The sequence below is a fragment of the Phyllobates terribilis genome, unplaced genomic scaffold (assembly GCF_046119375.1).
Source record: "Phyllobates terribilis strain yellow unplaced genomic scaffold, ASM4611937v1 Scaffold_13__5_contigs__length_258822181, whole genome shotgun sequence".
Taxonomy (NCBI): domain Eukaryota; kingdom Metazoa; phylum Chordata; class Amphibia; order Anura; family Dendrobatidae; genus Phyllobates; species Phyllobates terribilis.
The window spans coordinates 179,073,999-179,090,375 of NW_027362773.1; the positions used below are offsets into that span (position 1 = coordinate 179,073,999).

General features: G+C 40.1%; 1 protein-coding gene across 3 annotated transcripts in view; it reads left to right on the forward strand.

The window, feature by feature from the left end:
- The window catches only part of LMO1 (LIM domain only 1), a 301,575-nt gene that overhangs the window by 36,672 nt on the left and 248,526 nt on the right, over positions 1-16,377 (forward strand). Inside the window, exon 1 of one of the 3 annotated variants that reach the window (XM_073659078.1) lies at positions 9,726-9,837. The exons of the other annotated variants lie outside the window; for them this stretch is intronic. The gene's annotated coding sequence lies outside the window, so the exon portion shown is untranslated. Of the gene's footprint in view, positions 1-9,725; positions 9,838-16,377 lie in introns of those variants that run through there. 3 annotated transcript variants of the gene reach the window in all.

Consider the following 16,377-nt stretch of genomic DNA (forward strand, 5'->3'; position numbering starts at 1 on the left):
AGATTCCGGTGGATGGTCGTCTTGTATCATCTCGTTGTCCAGGATGGACACATTCTGTGAATATGGTTCTATATAAAGCAATGATCAGTGGTGTAACCTGCAGCTCCAGGGGGCCCCCAATGCCACAGCTCCAGGGGGCCCCCAATGCCACAGCTCCAGGGGGCCCCCAATGCCACAGCTCCAGGGGGGCCCCAATGTCACAGCTCCAGGGGGGCCCCAATGCCACAGCTCCAGGGGGCCTCAATGCCACAGCTCCAGGAGGGCCCCAATGCCACAGATCCAGGGGGCTCCAATGCCACAGCTCCAGGGGGGCCCCAATGCCACAGCTCCAGGGGGGCTCCAATGCCACAGCTCCAGGGGGCTCCAATGCCACAGCTCCAGGGGGGCTCCAATGCCACAGCTCCAGGGGGGCTCCAATGCCACAGCTCCAGGGGGGCTCCAATGCCACAGCTCCAGGGGGCTCCAATGCCACAGCTCCAGGGGGGCTCCAATGCCACAGCTCCAGGGGGGCCCCAATGCCACAGCTCCAGGGGGGCTCCAATGCCACAGCTCCAGGGGGGCCCCAATGCCACAGCTCCAGGGGGGCCCCAATGCCACAGCTCCAGGGGGGCTCCAATGCCACAGCTCCAGGGAGGCTCCAATGCCACAGCTCCAGGGGGGCCCCAATGCCACAGCTCCAGGGGGGCTCCAATGCCACAGCTCCAGGGGGGCTCCAATGCCACAGCTCCAGGGGGCCTCAATACCACAGCTCCAGGGGGCCTCAATACCACAGCTCCAGGGGGGGCCCAGTTACTGCAGGTCTAATGATAATGGTCTTTTCGTATAGGCCAAAGGGACTTTTTGGGCCCCGATCGCGATCACAACCCCTGCGCCTCTTGTAGTTACACCCGGCAGTGATGTTCAATGACACATTCAGCTCTGCTGCATCCGTGTAATCAGATCATATCGCACGGACAGGAGGCGGCGGACCCTCTAATCTCCTTCTGATCCACAACGTGCAGAATCGCGTCCGCTCAGACGCGTCAATTCATTTCAGGAGTCGCCGAGAAGCGCAGCAGTAATCTCCCCCTCACCGGAGCCATGTTCACACTGCGGCTGTAATGTAGAATGTGCCGCGGCCCCGGGAATGTGATGGACAGGCGGCAGGAGGGTCTGCAACGGGGAGACATGAACGGGGTCACCGGGAACAGCTTCATCTACAGGGAATTGGGTAATGGCTGAACGGGTGTGAGAGAGCATATAATATGTAATGTAAGGGGAAGACAAAAGAAAAACTACTATAATACTGCGCCTATGTACAAGAATATAACTACTATAATACTGCCCCTATGTACAAGAATATAACTACTATAATACTGCCCCTATGTATAAGAATATAACTACAATAATACTGCCCCTATGTACAAGAATATAACTACTATAATACTGCTCCTATGTACAAGAATATAACTACTATAATACTGCCCCTATGTACAGGAATATAACTACTATAATACTGCCCCTATGTACAGGAATATAACTACTATAATACTGCCCCTATGTACAAGAATATAACTACTATAATACTGCCCCTATGTACAGGAATATAACTACTATAATACTGCCCCTATATACAAGAATATAACTACTATAATACTGCCCCTATATACAGGAATATAAGTATTATAATACTGCCCCCTATGTACAAGAATATAACTACTATAATACTGCCCCTATGTACAGGAATATAACTACTATAATACTGCCCCTATGTACAAGAATATAACTACTATAATACTGCCCCTATGTACAGGAATATAACTACTATAATACTGCCCCTATATATAAGAATATAACTACTATAATACTGCCCCTATGTATAAGAATATAACTACTATAATACTGCCCCTATATACAGGAATATAACTATTATAATACTGCTCCCTATGTACAAGAATATAACTACTATAATACTGCTCCTATGTACAAGAATATAACTACTATAATACTGCCCCTATGTACAAGAATATAACTACTATAATACTGCCCCTATATACAAGAATATAACTACTATAATACTGCTCCTATGTACAAGAATATAACTACTATAATACTGCCCCCTATGTACAAGAATATAACTACTATAATACTGCCCCCTATGTACAAGAATATAACTACTATAATACTGCTCCTATGTACAGGAATATAACTACTATAATACTGCCCCTATATACAAGAATATAACTACTATAATACTGCCCCTATGTACAGGAATATAACTACTATAATACTGCCCCTATATATAAGAATATAACTACTATAATACTGCCCCTATGTATAAGAATATAACTACTATAATACTGCCCCTATATACAGGAATATAACTATTATAATACTGCTCCCTATGTACAAGAATATAACTACTATAATACTGCTCCTATGTACAAGAATATAACTACTATAATACTGCCCCTATGTACAAGAATATAACTACTATAATACTGCCCCTATATACAAGAATATAACTACTATAATACTGCTCCTATGTACAAGAATATAACTACTATAATACTGCCCCCTATGTACAAGAATATAACTACTATAATACTGCCCCCTATGTACAAGAATATAACTACTATAATACTGCCCCTATGTACAAGAATATAACTACTATAATACTGCCCTATATACAAGAATATAACTACTATAATACTGCTCCTATATACAAGAATATAACTACTATAATACTGCCCCTATGTATAAGAATATAACTACTATAATACTGCCCCCTATATACAGGAATATAGCTACTATAATACTGCCCCTATGTACAAGAATTTAGCTACTATAATACTGCTCCTATGTACAAGAATATAACTAGTATAATACTGCCCCTATGTACAAGAATATAACTACTATAATACTGCCCCCTATGTACAAGAATATAACTACTATAATACTGCTCCTATGTACAAGAATATAACTACTATAATACTGTCCCTATATACAAGAATATAACTACTATAATACTGCCCCTATGTACAAGAATATAACTACTATAATACTGCTCCTATGTACAAGAATATAACTACTATAATACTGCCCCTATGTACAAGAATATAACTACTATAATACTGCCCCTATATACAAGAATATAACTACTATAATACTGCCCCCTATATACAGGAATATAACTACTATAATACTGTCCCCTATGTACAAGAATATAACTACTATAATACTGTCCCCTATGTACAAGAATATAACTACTATAATACTGCCCCCTATGTACAAGAATATAACTACTATAATACTGCCCCTATATACAAGAATATAACTACTATAATACTGCCCCTATATACAGGAATATAACTACTATAATACTGCCCCCTATGTACAAGAATATAACTACTATAATGCTGCCCCTATGTACAGGAATATAACTACTATAATACTGCCCCTATGTACAAGAATATAACTACTAGAATACTGCCCCTATGTACAGGAATATAACTACTATAATACTGCCCCTATATACAAGAATATAACTACTATAATACTGCCCCTATATACAATAATATAACTACTATAATACTGCCCCTATATACAGGAATATAACTATTATAATACTGCTCCTATGTACAAGAATATAACTACTATAATACTGCCCCTATGTACAAGAATATAACTACTATAATACTGCCCCTATGTACAAGAATATAACTACTATAATACTGCTCCTATGTACAAGAATATAACTACTATAATACTGCCCCTATGTACAAGAATATAACTACTATAATACTGCTCCTATGTACAAGAATATAACTACTATAATACTGCCCCTATGTACGGGAATATAACTACTATAATACTGCCCCTATGTACAAGAATATAACTACTATAATACTGCCCCTATGTACAGGAATATAACTACTATAATACTGCCCCTATATACAAGAATATAACTACTATAATACTGCCCCTATATACAGGAATATAACTATTATAATACTGCTCCCTATGTACAAGAATATAACTACAATAATACTGCCCCTATGTACAAGAATATAACTACTATAATACTGCTCCTATGTACAAGAATATAACTACTATAATACTGCCCCTATGTACAGGAATATAACTACTATAATACTGCCCCTATGTACAGGAATATAACTACTATAATACTGCCCCTATGTACAAGAATATAACTACTATAATACTGCCCCTATGTACAGGAATATAACTACTATAATACTGCCCCTATATACAAGAATATAACTACTATAATACTGCCCCTATATACAGGAATATAAGTATTATAATACTGCCCCCTATGTACAAGAATATAACTACTATAATACTGCCCCTATGTACAGGAATATAACTACTATAATACTGCCCCTATGTACAAGAATATAACTACTATAATACTGCCCCTATGTACAGGAATATAACTACTATAATACTGCCCCTATATATAAGAATATAACTACTATAATACTGCCCCTATGTATAAGAATATAACTACTATAATACTGCCCCTATATACAGGAATATAACTATTATAATACTGCTCCCTATGTACAAGAATATAACTACTATAATACTGCTCCTATGTACAAGAATATAACTACTATAATACTGCCCCTATGTACAAGAATATAACTACTATAATACTGCCCCTATATACAAGAATATAACTACTATAATACTGCTCCTATGTACAAGAATATAACTACTATAATACTGCCCCCTATGTACAAGAATATAACTACTATAATACTGCCCCCTATGTACAAGAATATAACTACTATAATACTGCTCCTATGTACAGGAATATAACTACTATAATACTGCCCCTATATACAAGAATATAACTACTATAATACTGCCCCTATGTACAGGAATATAACTACTATAATACTGCCCCTATATATAAGAATATAACTACTATAATACTGCCCCTATGTATAAGAATATAACTACTATAATACTGCCCCTATATACAGGAATATAACTATTATAATACTGCTCCCTATGTACAAGAATATAACTACTATAATACTGCTCCTATGTACAAGAATATAACTACTATAATACTGCCCCTATGTACAAGAATATAACTACTATAATACTGCCCCTATATACAAGAATATAACTACTATAATACTGCTCCTATGTACAAGAATATAACTACTATAATACTGCCCCCTATGTACAAGAATATAACTACTATAATACTGCCCCCTATGTACAAGAATATAACTACTATAATACTGCCCCTATGTACAAGAATATAACTACTATAATACTGCCCTATATACAAGAATATAACTACTATAATACTGCTCCTATATACAAGAATATAACTACTATAATACTGCCCCTATGTATAAGAATATAACTACTATAATACTGCCCCCTATATACAGGAATATAGCTACTATAATACTGCCCCTATGTACAAGAATTTAGCTACTATAATACTGCTCCTATGTACAAGAATATAACTAGTATAATACTGCCCCTATGTACAAGAATATAACTACTATAATACTGCCCCCTATGTACAAGAATATAACTACTATAATACTGCTCCTATGTACAAGAATATAACTACTATAATACTGTCCCTATATACAAGAATATAACTACTATAATACTGCCCCTATGTACAAGAATATAACTACTATAATACTGCTCCTATGTACAAGAATATAACTACTATAATACTGCCCCTATGTACAAGAATATAACTACTATAATACTGCCCCTATATACAAGAATATAACTACTATAATACTGCCCCCTATATACAGGAATATAACTACTATAATACTGTCCCCTATGTACAAGAATATAACTACTATAATACTGTCCCCTATGTACAAGAATATAACTACTATAATACTGCCCCCTATGTACAAGAATATAACTACTATAATACTGCCCCTATATACAAGAATATAACTACTATAATACTGCCCCTATATACAGGAATATAACTACTATAATACTGCCCCCTATGTACAAGAATATAACTACTATAATGCTGCCCCTATGTACAGGAATATAACTACTATAATACTGCCCCTATGTACAAGAATATAACTACTAGAATACTGCCCCTATGTACAGGAATATAACTACTATAATACTGCCCCTATATACAAGAATATAACTACTATAATACTGCCCCTATATACAATAATATAACTACTATAATACTGCCCCTATATACAGGAATATAACTATTATAATACTGCTCCTATGTACAAGAATATAACTACTATAATACTGCCCCTATGTACAAGAATATAACTACTATAATACTGCCCCTATGTACAAGAATATAACTACTATAATACTGCTCCTATGTACAAGAATATAACTACTATAATACTGCCCCTATGTACAAGAATATAACTACTATAATACTGCTCCTATGTACAAGAATATAACTACTATAATACTGCCCCTATGTACGGGAATATAACTACTATAATACTGCCCCTATGTACAAGAATATAACTACTATAATACTGCCCCTATGTACAGGAATATAACTACTATAATACTGCCCCTATATACAAGAATATAACTACTATAATACTGCCCCTATATACAGGAATATAACTATTATAATACTGCTCCCTATGTACAAGAATATAACTACAATAATACTGCCCCTATGTACAAGAATATAACTACTATAATACTGCTCCTATGTACAAGAATATAACTACTATAATACTGCCCCTATGTACAAGAATATAACTACTATAATACTGCCCCTATGTACAGGAATATAACTACTATAATACTGCCCCTATATACAAGAATATAACTACTATAATACTGCCCCTATATACAGGAATATAAGTATTATAATACTGCCCCCTATGTACAAGAATATAACTACTATAATACTGCCCCTATGTACAGGAATATAACTACTATAATACTGCCCCCTATATACAAGAATATAACTACTATAATACTGCCCCCTATGTACAAGAATATAACTACTATAATACTGCTCCTATGTACAAGAATATAACTACTATAATACTGCCCCTATGTACAAGAATATAACTACTATAATACTGCCCCTATGTACAGGAATATAACTACTATAATACTGCCCCTATATATAAGAATATAACTACTATAATACTGCCCCTATATACAGGAATATAACTATTATAATACTGCTCCCTATGTACAAGAATATAACTACTATAATACTGCTCCTATGTACAAGAATATAACTACTATAATACTGCTCCTATGTACAAGAATATAACTACTATAATACTGCCCCCTATGTACAAGAATATAACTACTATAATACTGCCCCTATATACAAGAATATAACTACTATAATACTGCTCCTATGTACAAGAATATAACTACTATAATACTGCCCCCTATGTACAAGAATATAACTACTATAATACTGCCCCTATGTACAGGAATATAACTACTATAATACTGCCCCTATATATAAGAATATAACTACTATAATACTGCCCCTATATACAGGAATATAACTATTATAATACTGCTCCCTATGTACAAGAATATAACTACTATAATACTGCTCCTATGTACAAGAATATAACTACTATAATACTGCCCCTATGTACAAGAATATAACTGCTATAATACTGCCCCCTATATACAGGAATATAACTACTATAATACTGCTCCTATGTACAAGAATATAACTACTATAATACTGCCCCCTATATACAGGAATATAACTACTATAATACTGCTCCTATGTACAAGAATATAACTACTATAATACTGCCCCTATATACAAGAATATAACTACTATAATACTGCCCCTATGTACAAGAATATAACTACTATAATACTGCCCCTATGTACAGGAATATAACTACTATAATACTGCCCCCTATGTACAAGAATATAACTACTATAATACTGCTCCTATGTACAATAATATAACTACTATAATACTGCTCCTATGTACAAGAATATAACTACTATAATACTGCCCCTATATACAAGAATATAACTACTATAATACTGCCCCCTATGTACAAGAATATAACTACTATAATACTGCCCCCTATGTCCAAGAATATAACTACTATAATACTGCCCCCTATGTACAGGAATATAACTACTATAATACTGCCCCCTATGTACAAGAATATAACTACTATAATACTGCTCCTATGTACAATAATATAACTACTATAATACTGCTCCTATGTACAAGAATATAACTACTATAATACTGCCCCTATATACAAGAATATAACTACTATAATACTGCCCCCTATATACAAGAATATAACTACTATAATACTGCCCCCTATGTACAAGAATATAACTACTATAATACTGCCCCCTATGTACAAGAATATAACTACTATAATACTGCCCCTATATACAAGAATATAACTACTATAATACTGCCCCTATGTACAAGAATATAACTACTATAATACTGCCCCCTATGTACAAGAATATAACTACTATAATACTGCCCCTATATACAAGAATATAACTACTATAATACTGCCCCCTATGTACAAGAATATAACTACTATAATACTGTCCCCTTTATACAGGAATATAACTATTATAATACTGCCCCTATATACAAGAATATAACTACTATAATACTGCTCCTATGTACAAGAATATAACTACTATAATACTGCCCCTATGTACAAGAATATAACTACTATAATACTGCTCCTATGTACAAGAATATAACTACTATAATACTGCCCCTATATACAGGAATATAAGTATTATAATACTGCCCCCTATGTACAAGAATATAACTACTATAATACTGCCCCTATGTACAGGAATATAACTACTATAATACTGCCCCCTATGTACAAGAATATAACTACTATAATACTGCTCCTATGTACAAGAATATAACTACTATAATACTGCCCCTATGTACAAGAATATAACTACTATAATACTGCCCCCTATGTACAAGAATATAACTACTATAATACTGTCCCCTTTATACAGGAATATAACTATTATAATATGTTCGCCCTCTTTCTCTTCTCCTCTATCGTAATCCTAATGGAATAAGGTATTAGACCGTGCTGAGGATCTGATCGTTATCTCGCGATGACCAGGGGTTAATTGACAGCTCGGAGCTGTCAGCCAGGTATCGACACGTCCTGAGCGCTGGATTCTCCTTGTCTCCGGCTTCTGTTATCAGTTTATATTTATATCCAGAAACATAATGTAGAACAATGAATGTCGGATGTTCCGGAAGCCTCTCAATCCATCGGACGACCACTGATGGCTGCTGCTTCTGCTAATATCCCCCCACCTCCTTCTGTTCTTTTTGTGACATGTAAATCTGCACTAAAATCATCTGTAACAACCCTGTATCTGTGACTGGGGATATTTGGGCTCCCGACGCCCTTGATAGTGACCTTGAAGTGTAGCCAGGACTCCGCTCAGAATGTGACTGTAGTAAATAGTGTTATTCTGTAGCAGCTTCATAACTTCATCTCTGGAAGTGACTAAAGAATGAAGAATTGTGAATTCAGCTCTTTGTGTAAAAGGTGTCTAGGGTCTCATTCAGACGTCCGTGTTTTTTATGTATGTTAAAAATGGAACCGGTGTCATGAGAGTTTTGGAGAGAGTTTTGGAGAGAGTTTTGTCAGTAATTTTCACATATGGATAAATAAGTAAGTGACAAAGTTTCTTCTCTTCTTTAGAATATTAATCACGGACTGTGCACTGATTCTGATGCCGTGCGTGTGCTGAAAATGTCTTTTAATGGAGTGTAGCATACGATGTAACAGCAGAATAGTGAGTGCAGCTCTGGAGGTGAGTGGAGCGCCGTCGCCTTCGGATGTGATCTGGCCCTGTGTCGGGGCTCCGTCGTGTCTTCATTCCTTCCCGTCCTTGTGCGCAGCCTTGCGCTCCGTCATTCCTCTTAATAACATAATAACCTGCATCTCAGGCAGTTAATATAAAGTCTCACAAATCCCTAATAGAATCTCCTCTCCGGCTGCCATCAAAGCAAATATGCTAATTACAGCCGTCAATGGAGATTACTCAGGGAAATCGCTGCTGCTAACGATGAAGATGACATTAACAATATCGTTATTCACAGACTCTCACATCACTATCTGGGGGGTAACGCCATAAATCCCGCGCATTAGAGGGACGCGCCGCAACGGGGACTTTACAGCGGAGCCTGACACATAGTGACAAATATTCTAATAATTCTACACGGAGAAGAGTGGAAACGTCGCCCAGGGGAAGAGCGACAACTGCGAGGAGCCACTAAGGCGGGAGCCATGATGGGGGGGTGCTGCCCGGGGAAGAAGGAGTCCGGGCCGATATCCATGCAGCATAGCAGCGGAGCTCCACCTGTCCCCAAACTTCTGTAATATCCAGTCACCATGAGAATGCATCACTCATTCTGAGATACTTTCTTATCCTCCAGTCCCCTCTAGAGCTGCACTCACTATTCTGCTGTTACTTCATGTCTTATCCTCCAGTCACCTCCAGAGCTGCACTCACTATTCTGCTGTTACATCATGTCATATCGTTCAGTCACCTCCAGAGCTGCACTCACTATTGTGCTGTTACATTGTGCCATGCTGCTCATAGAGAGTAGTCCACTTTAACTTCTCCGCCCGGTGGGAGTGGCCTCTTCTCGCTCCGTACCCCTCCCACACGGGGTTTCCCCAGCCCCTGTCATATGAACTGCTTGTTCGACGCTCTGGTAATAAAACACTTAAAATTTATTGTGACATTCAGATTTAATTAAAAAGTGCGGAGTGAGAAAAGTAAAACATAACGGCGCGGCGCGGGCCGGCCCTGAAAACTAATTAGACTTGTATTTTAAATAGTTTATGAGCTGCTAATCATGGCCGTAAATCATCGGCAGCGAAGGAGACGCCGCCATTACCGCCGCGCCGGAACTGTTCACTTCCTCTCTCTCTATCAGGAGCAAATTGATCTGGAAGTAAATTTATTAACCTCTGGGGAAAAAATCCTTAGCGCGTTCTGTAAATATTCCCCGGGCGCGTTTCTAACCGCACTCGCCGCCTATTTATTACACGCCGCCACTTCTAGGAGTTCTGCTGCCGCCAGAAAGTTTCAATGTCACCAGAAGGTGAGAAAGTTCTCGCCCAATCACCTTCAGGCTAAGTCACATGACTGTGTCCTGAGTGACGTCATCGCTGTGCCATGATCGCTGTGATCCAGGAGCCGCTCTGTACCTACAGCTGCTTGAAATATTCACAGCAGCACAGAGTATTTCAGAAGGGATATGAGCAGTACAGAGTATTTCAGGAGAGAAGTGTGCTGATCTCGTGGAAAGTCACAGACTAACCCCACAGCCCCACTATCAGTATCCGGTCAGTATTCGGTCAGTATTCGGTCAGTATTCTTTCCCAGCAGTGGGTGATAAATGCAGAATTGGTGACTTGTTTCTATTAGACCTTTTCTCTGATTGTTCCTCACCTGGTTTTGGCTCCAACCCCTGAGAAAAAATACTGACCGAATACTGACCACATACTGATAGTGGGGCCGTGCCCTTATACTGATAGTGGGGCCGTGGCCTTATACTGATAGTGGGGCCGTGGCCTTATACTGATAGTGGGGCCGTGGCCTTATACTGATAGTGGGGCCGTGGCCTTATACTGATAGTGGGGCCGTGGCCTTATACCGATAGTGGGGCCGTGCCCTTATACTGATAGTGGGGCCGTGGCCTTATACTGATAGTGGGGCCGTGGCCTTATACTGATAGTGGGGCCGTGGCCTTATACTGATAGTGGGGCCGTGGCCTTATACTGATAGTGGGGCCGTGGCCTTATACTGATAGTGGGGCCGTGGCCTTATACTGATAGTGGGGCCGTGGCCTTATACCGATAGTGGGGCCGTGGCCTTATACCGATAGTGGGGCCGTGGCCTTATACTGATAGTGGGGCCGTGGCCTTATACCGATAGTGGGGCCGTGGCCTTATACCGATAGTGGGGCCGTGCCCTTATACTGATAGTGGGGCCGTGGCCTTATACCGATAGTGGGGCCGTGGCCTTATACTGATAGTGGGGCCGTGGCCTTATACCGATAGTGGGGCCGTGGCCTTATACCGATAGTGGGGCCGTGGCCTTATACCGATAGTGGGGCCGTGGCCTTATACCGATAGTGGGGCCGTGACCTTATACTGATAGTGGGGCTGTGGCCTTATACTGATAGTGGGGCCGTGGCCTTATACTGATAGTGGGGCCGTGGCCTTATACTGATAGTGGGGCTGTGGCCTTATACTGATAGTGGGGCCGTGGCCTTATACTGATAGTGGGGCCGTGGCCTTATACTGATAGTGGGGCCGTGGCCTTATACTGATAGTGGGGCCGTGGCCTTATACTGATAGTGGGGCCGTGGCCTTATACTGATAGTGGGGCCGTGGCCTTATACTGATAGTGGGGCCGTGGCCTTATACTGATAGTGGGGCCGTGGCCTTATACTGATAGTGGGGCCGTGGCCTTATACCGATAGTGGGGCCGTGGCCTTAGGGCGGCAGCTTTGGGCTCACAAGGTCTCCTCCTTTCTGCAGCTCCGCAGCCATTGAAGCATTAACAATCTGCGGCTGCCGGTTCACATGTCACCTGGTGACCGGATCCAACTGTGATCATTCACAGCAATATCAGATCCATGAAGGATGAGAGAGCAACCGGATCCACCCAAGATTGTACCGTATTGTGGCCAAATCTGTCTGTCAGCTCCACACACGGCGTATACAGCCATAATCATCAGGGAAGGAGCGACGCCAGTAATGAAGCTGTCACCTCTCATCAGGGAGAAAAGTCACTGCTAATACAGGGGGAGAAGACCGCACAGCCCCCCGCAGAAAGTGACTCCACTAGATGAAAGAATTACATCCTGTATTATACCCCAGAGCTGCACTCACTATTCTGCTGGTGCAGTCACTGTGTACATACATTACATTACTGATCCTGAGTTACATCCTGTATTATACTCCAGAGCTGCACTCACTATTCTGCTGGTGGAGTCACTGTGTACATACATTACATTACTGATCCTGAGTTACATCCTGTATTATACTCCAGAGCTGCACTCACTATTCTGCTGGTGGAGTCACTGTGTACATACATTACATTACTGATCCTGAGTTACATCCTGTATTATACCCCAGAGCTGCACTCACTATTCTGCTGGTGCAGTCACTGTGTACATACATTACATTACTGATCCTGAGTTACCTCCTGTATTATACCCCAGAGCTGCACTCACTATTCTGCTGGTGGAGTCACTGTGTACATACATTACATTACTGATCCTGAGTTACATCCTGTATTATACTCCAGAGCTGCACTCACTATTCTGCTGGTGCAGTCACTGTGTACATACATTACTGATCCTGAGTTACCTCCTGTATTATACCCCAGAGCTGCACTCACTATTCTGCTGGTGGACTCACTGTGTACATACATTACTGATCCTGAGTTACCTCCTGTATTATACTCCAGAGCTGCACTCACTATTCTGCTGGTGCAGTCACTGTGTACATACATTACATTACTGATCCTGAGTTACCTCCTGTATTATACTCCAGAGCTGCACTCACTATTCTGCTGGTGGAGTCACTGTGTACATACATTACATTACTGATCCTGAGTTACATCCTGTATTATACTCCAGAGCTGCACTCACTATTCTGCTGGTGCAGTCACTGTGTACATACATTACATTACTGATCCTGAGTTACCTCCTGTATTATACTCCAGAGCTGCACTCACTATTCTGCTGGTGCAGTCACTGTATGCATACATTACATTACTGATCCTGAGTTACCTCCTGTATTATACCCCAGAGCTGCACTCACTATTCTGCTGGTGCAGTCACTGTGTACATACATTACATTACTGATCCTGAGATACATCCTGTATTATACTCCAGAGCTGCACTCAATATTCTGCTGGTGCAGTCACTGTGTACATACATTACATTACTGATCCTGAGTTACATCCTGTATTATACCTCAGAGCTGCACTCACTATTCTGCTGGTGCAGTCACTGTGTACATACATTACTGATCCTGAGTTACCTCCTGTATTATACCCCAGAGCTGCACTCACTATTCTGCTGGTGCAGTCACTGTGTACATACATTACATTACTGATCCTGAGTTACATCCTGTATTATACTCCAGAGCTGCACTCACTATTCTGCTGGTGCAGTCACTGTGTACATACATTACATTACTGATCCTGAGTTACATCCTGTATCATACTCCAGAGCTGCACTCACTATTCTGCTGGTGCAGTCACTGTGTACATACATTACATTACTGATCCTGAGTTACATCCTGTATTATACCCCAGAGCTGCACTCACTATTCTGCTGGTGCAGTCACTGTGTACATACATTACATTACTGATCCTGAGTTACATCCTGTATTATACTCCAGAGCTGCACTCACTATTCTGCTGGTGGAGTCACTGTGTACATACATTACATTACTGATCCTGAGTTACATCCTGTATTATACTCCAGAGCTGCACTCACTATTCTGCTGGTGGAGTCACTGTGTACATACATTACATTACTGATCCTGAGTTACATCCTGTATTATACCCCAGAGCTGCACTCACTATTCTGCTGGTGCAGTCACTGTGTACATACATTACATTACTGATCCTGAGTTACATCCTGTATTATACTCCAGAGCTGCACTCACTATTCTGCTGGTGCAGTCACTGTGTACATACATTACATTACTGATCCTGAGTTACATACTGTATTATACTCCAGAGCTGAACTCACTATTCTGCTGGTGCAGTCACTGTGTACATACATTACATTACTGATCCTGAGTTACATCCTGTATTATACTCCAGAGCTGAACTCACTATTCTGCTGGTGCAGTCACTGTATATACATTACATTACTGATCCTAAGTTACATCCTGTATTATACTCCAGAGCTGCGCTCACTATTCTGCTGGTGCAGTCACTGTGTACATACATTACATTACTGATCCTGAGTTACATCCTGTATTATACTCCAGAGCTGCACTCACTATTCTGCTGGTGCAGTCACTGTGTACATACATTACATTACTGATCCTGAGTTACCTCCTGTATTATACTCCAGAGCTGAACTCACTATTCTGCTGGTGCAGTCACTGTGTACATACATTACATTACTGATCCTGAGTTACCTCCTGTATTATACTCCAGAGCTGCACTCACTATTCTGCTGGTGCAGTCACTGTGTACATACATTACATTACTGATCCTAAGTTACATCCTGTATTATACTCCAGAGCTGAACTCACTATTCTGCTGGTGCAGTCACTTTATATACATTACATTACTGATCCTGAGTTACCTCCTGTATTATACTCCAGAGCTGCACTCACTATTCTGCTGGTGCAGTCACTGTGTACATACATTACATTACTTATCCTGAGTTACCTCCTGTATTATACTCCAGAGCTGCACTCACTATTCTGCTGGTGCAGTCACTGTGTACATACATTACATTACTGATCCTGAGTTACATCCTGTATTATACTCCAGAGCTGCACTCACTATTCTGCCGGTGCAGTCACCGTGTACATACATTACATTACTGATCCTGAGTTACATCCTGTATTATACTCCAGAGCTGAACTCACTATTCTGCTGGTGCAGTCACTGTATATACATTACATTACTGATCCTGAGTTACATCCTGTATTATACCTCAGAGCTGCACTCACTATTCTGCTGGTGCAGTCACTGTGTACATACATTACTGATCCTGAGTTACCTTCTGTATTAAACCCCAGAGCTGCACTCACTGTTCTGCTGGTGCAGTCACTGTGTACATACATTACATTACTGATCCTGAGTTACATCCTGTATTATACTCCAGAGCTGCACTCACTATTCTGCTGGTGGAGTCACTGTGTACATACATTACATTACTGATCCTGAGTTACATCCTGTATTATACTCCAGAGCTGCACTCACTATTCTGCTGGTGCAGTCACTGTGTACATACATTACATTACTGATCCTGAGTTACATCCTGTATTATACTCCAGAGCTGCACTCACTATTCTGCTGGTGCAGTCACTGTGTACATACATTACATTACTGATCCTGAGTTACATCCTGTATTATACTCCAGAGCTGCACTCACTATTCTGCTGGTGCAGTCACCGTGTACATACATTACATTACTGATCCTGAGTTACATCCTGTATTATACTCCAGAGCTGAACTCACTATTCTGCTGGTGCAGTCACTATGTACATACATTACATTACTGATCCTGAGTTACCTCCTGTATTATACTCCAGAGCTGCACTCACTATTCTGCTGGTGCAGTCACTGTGTACA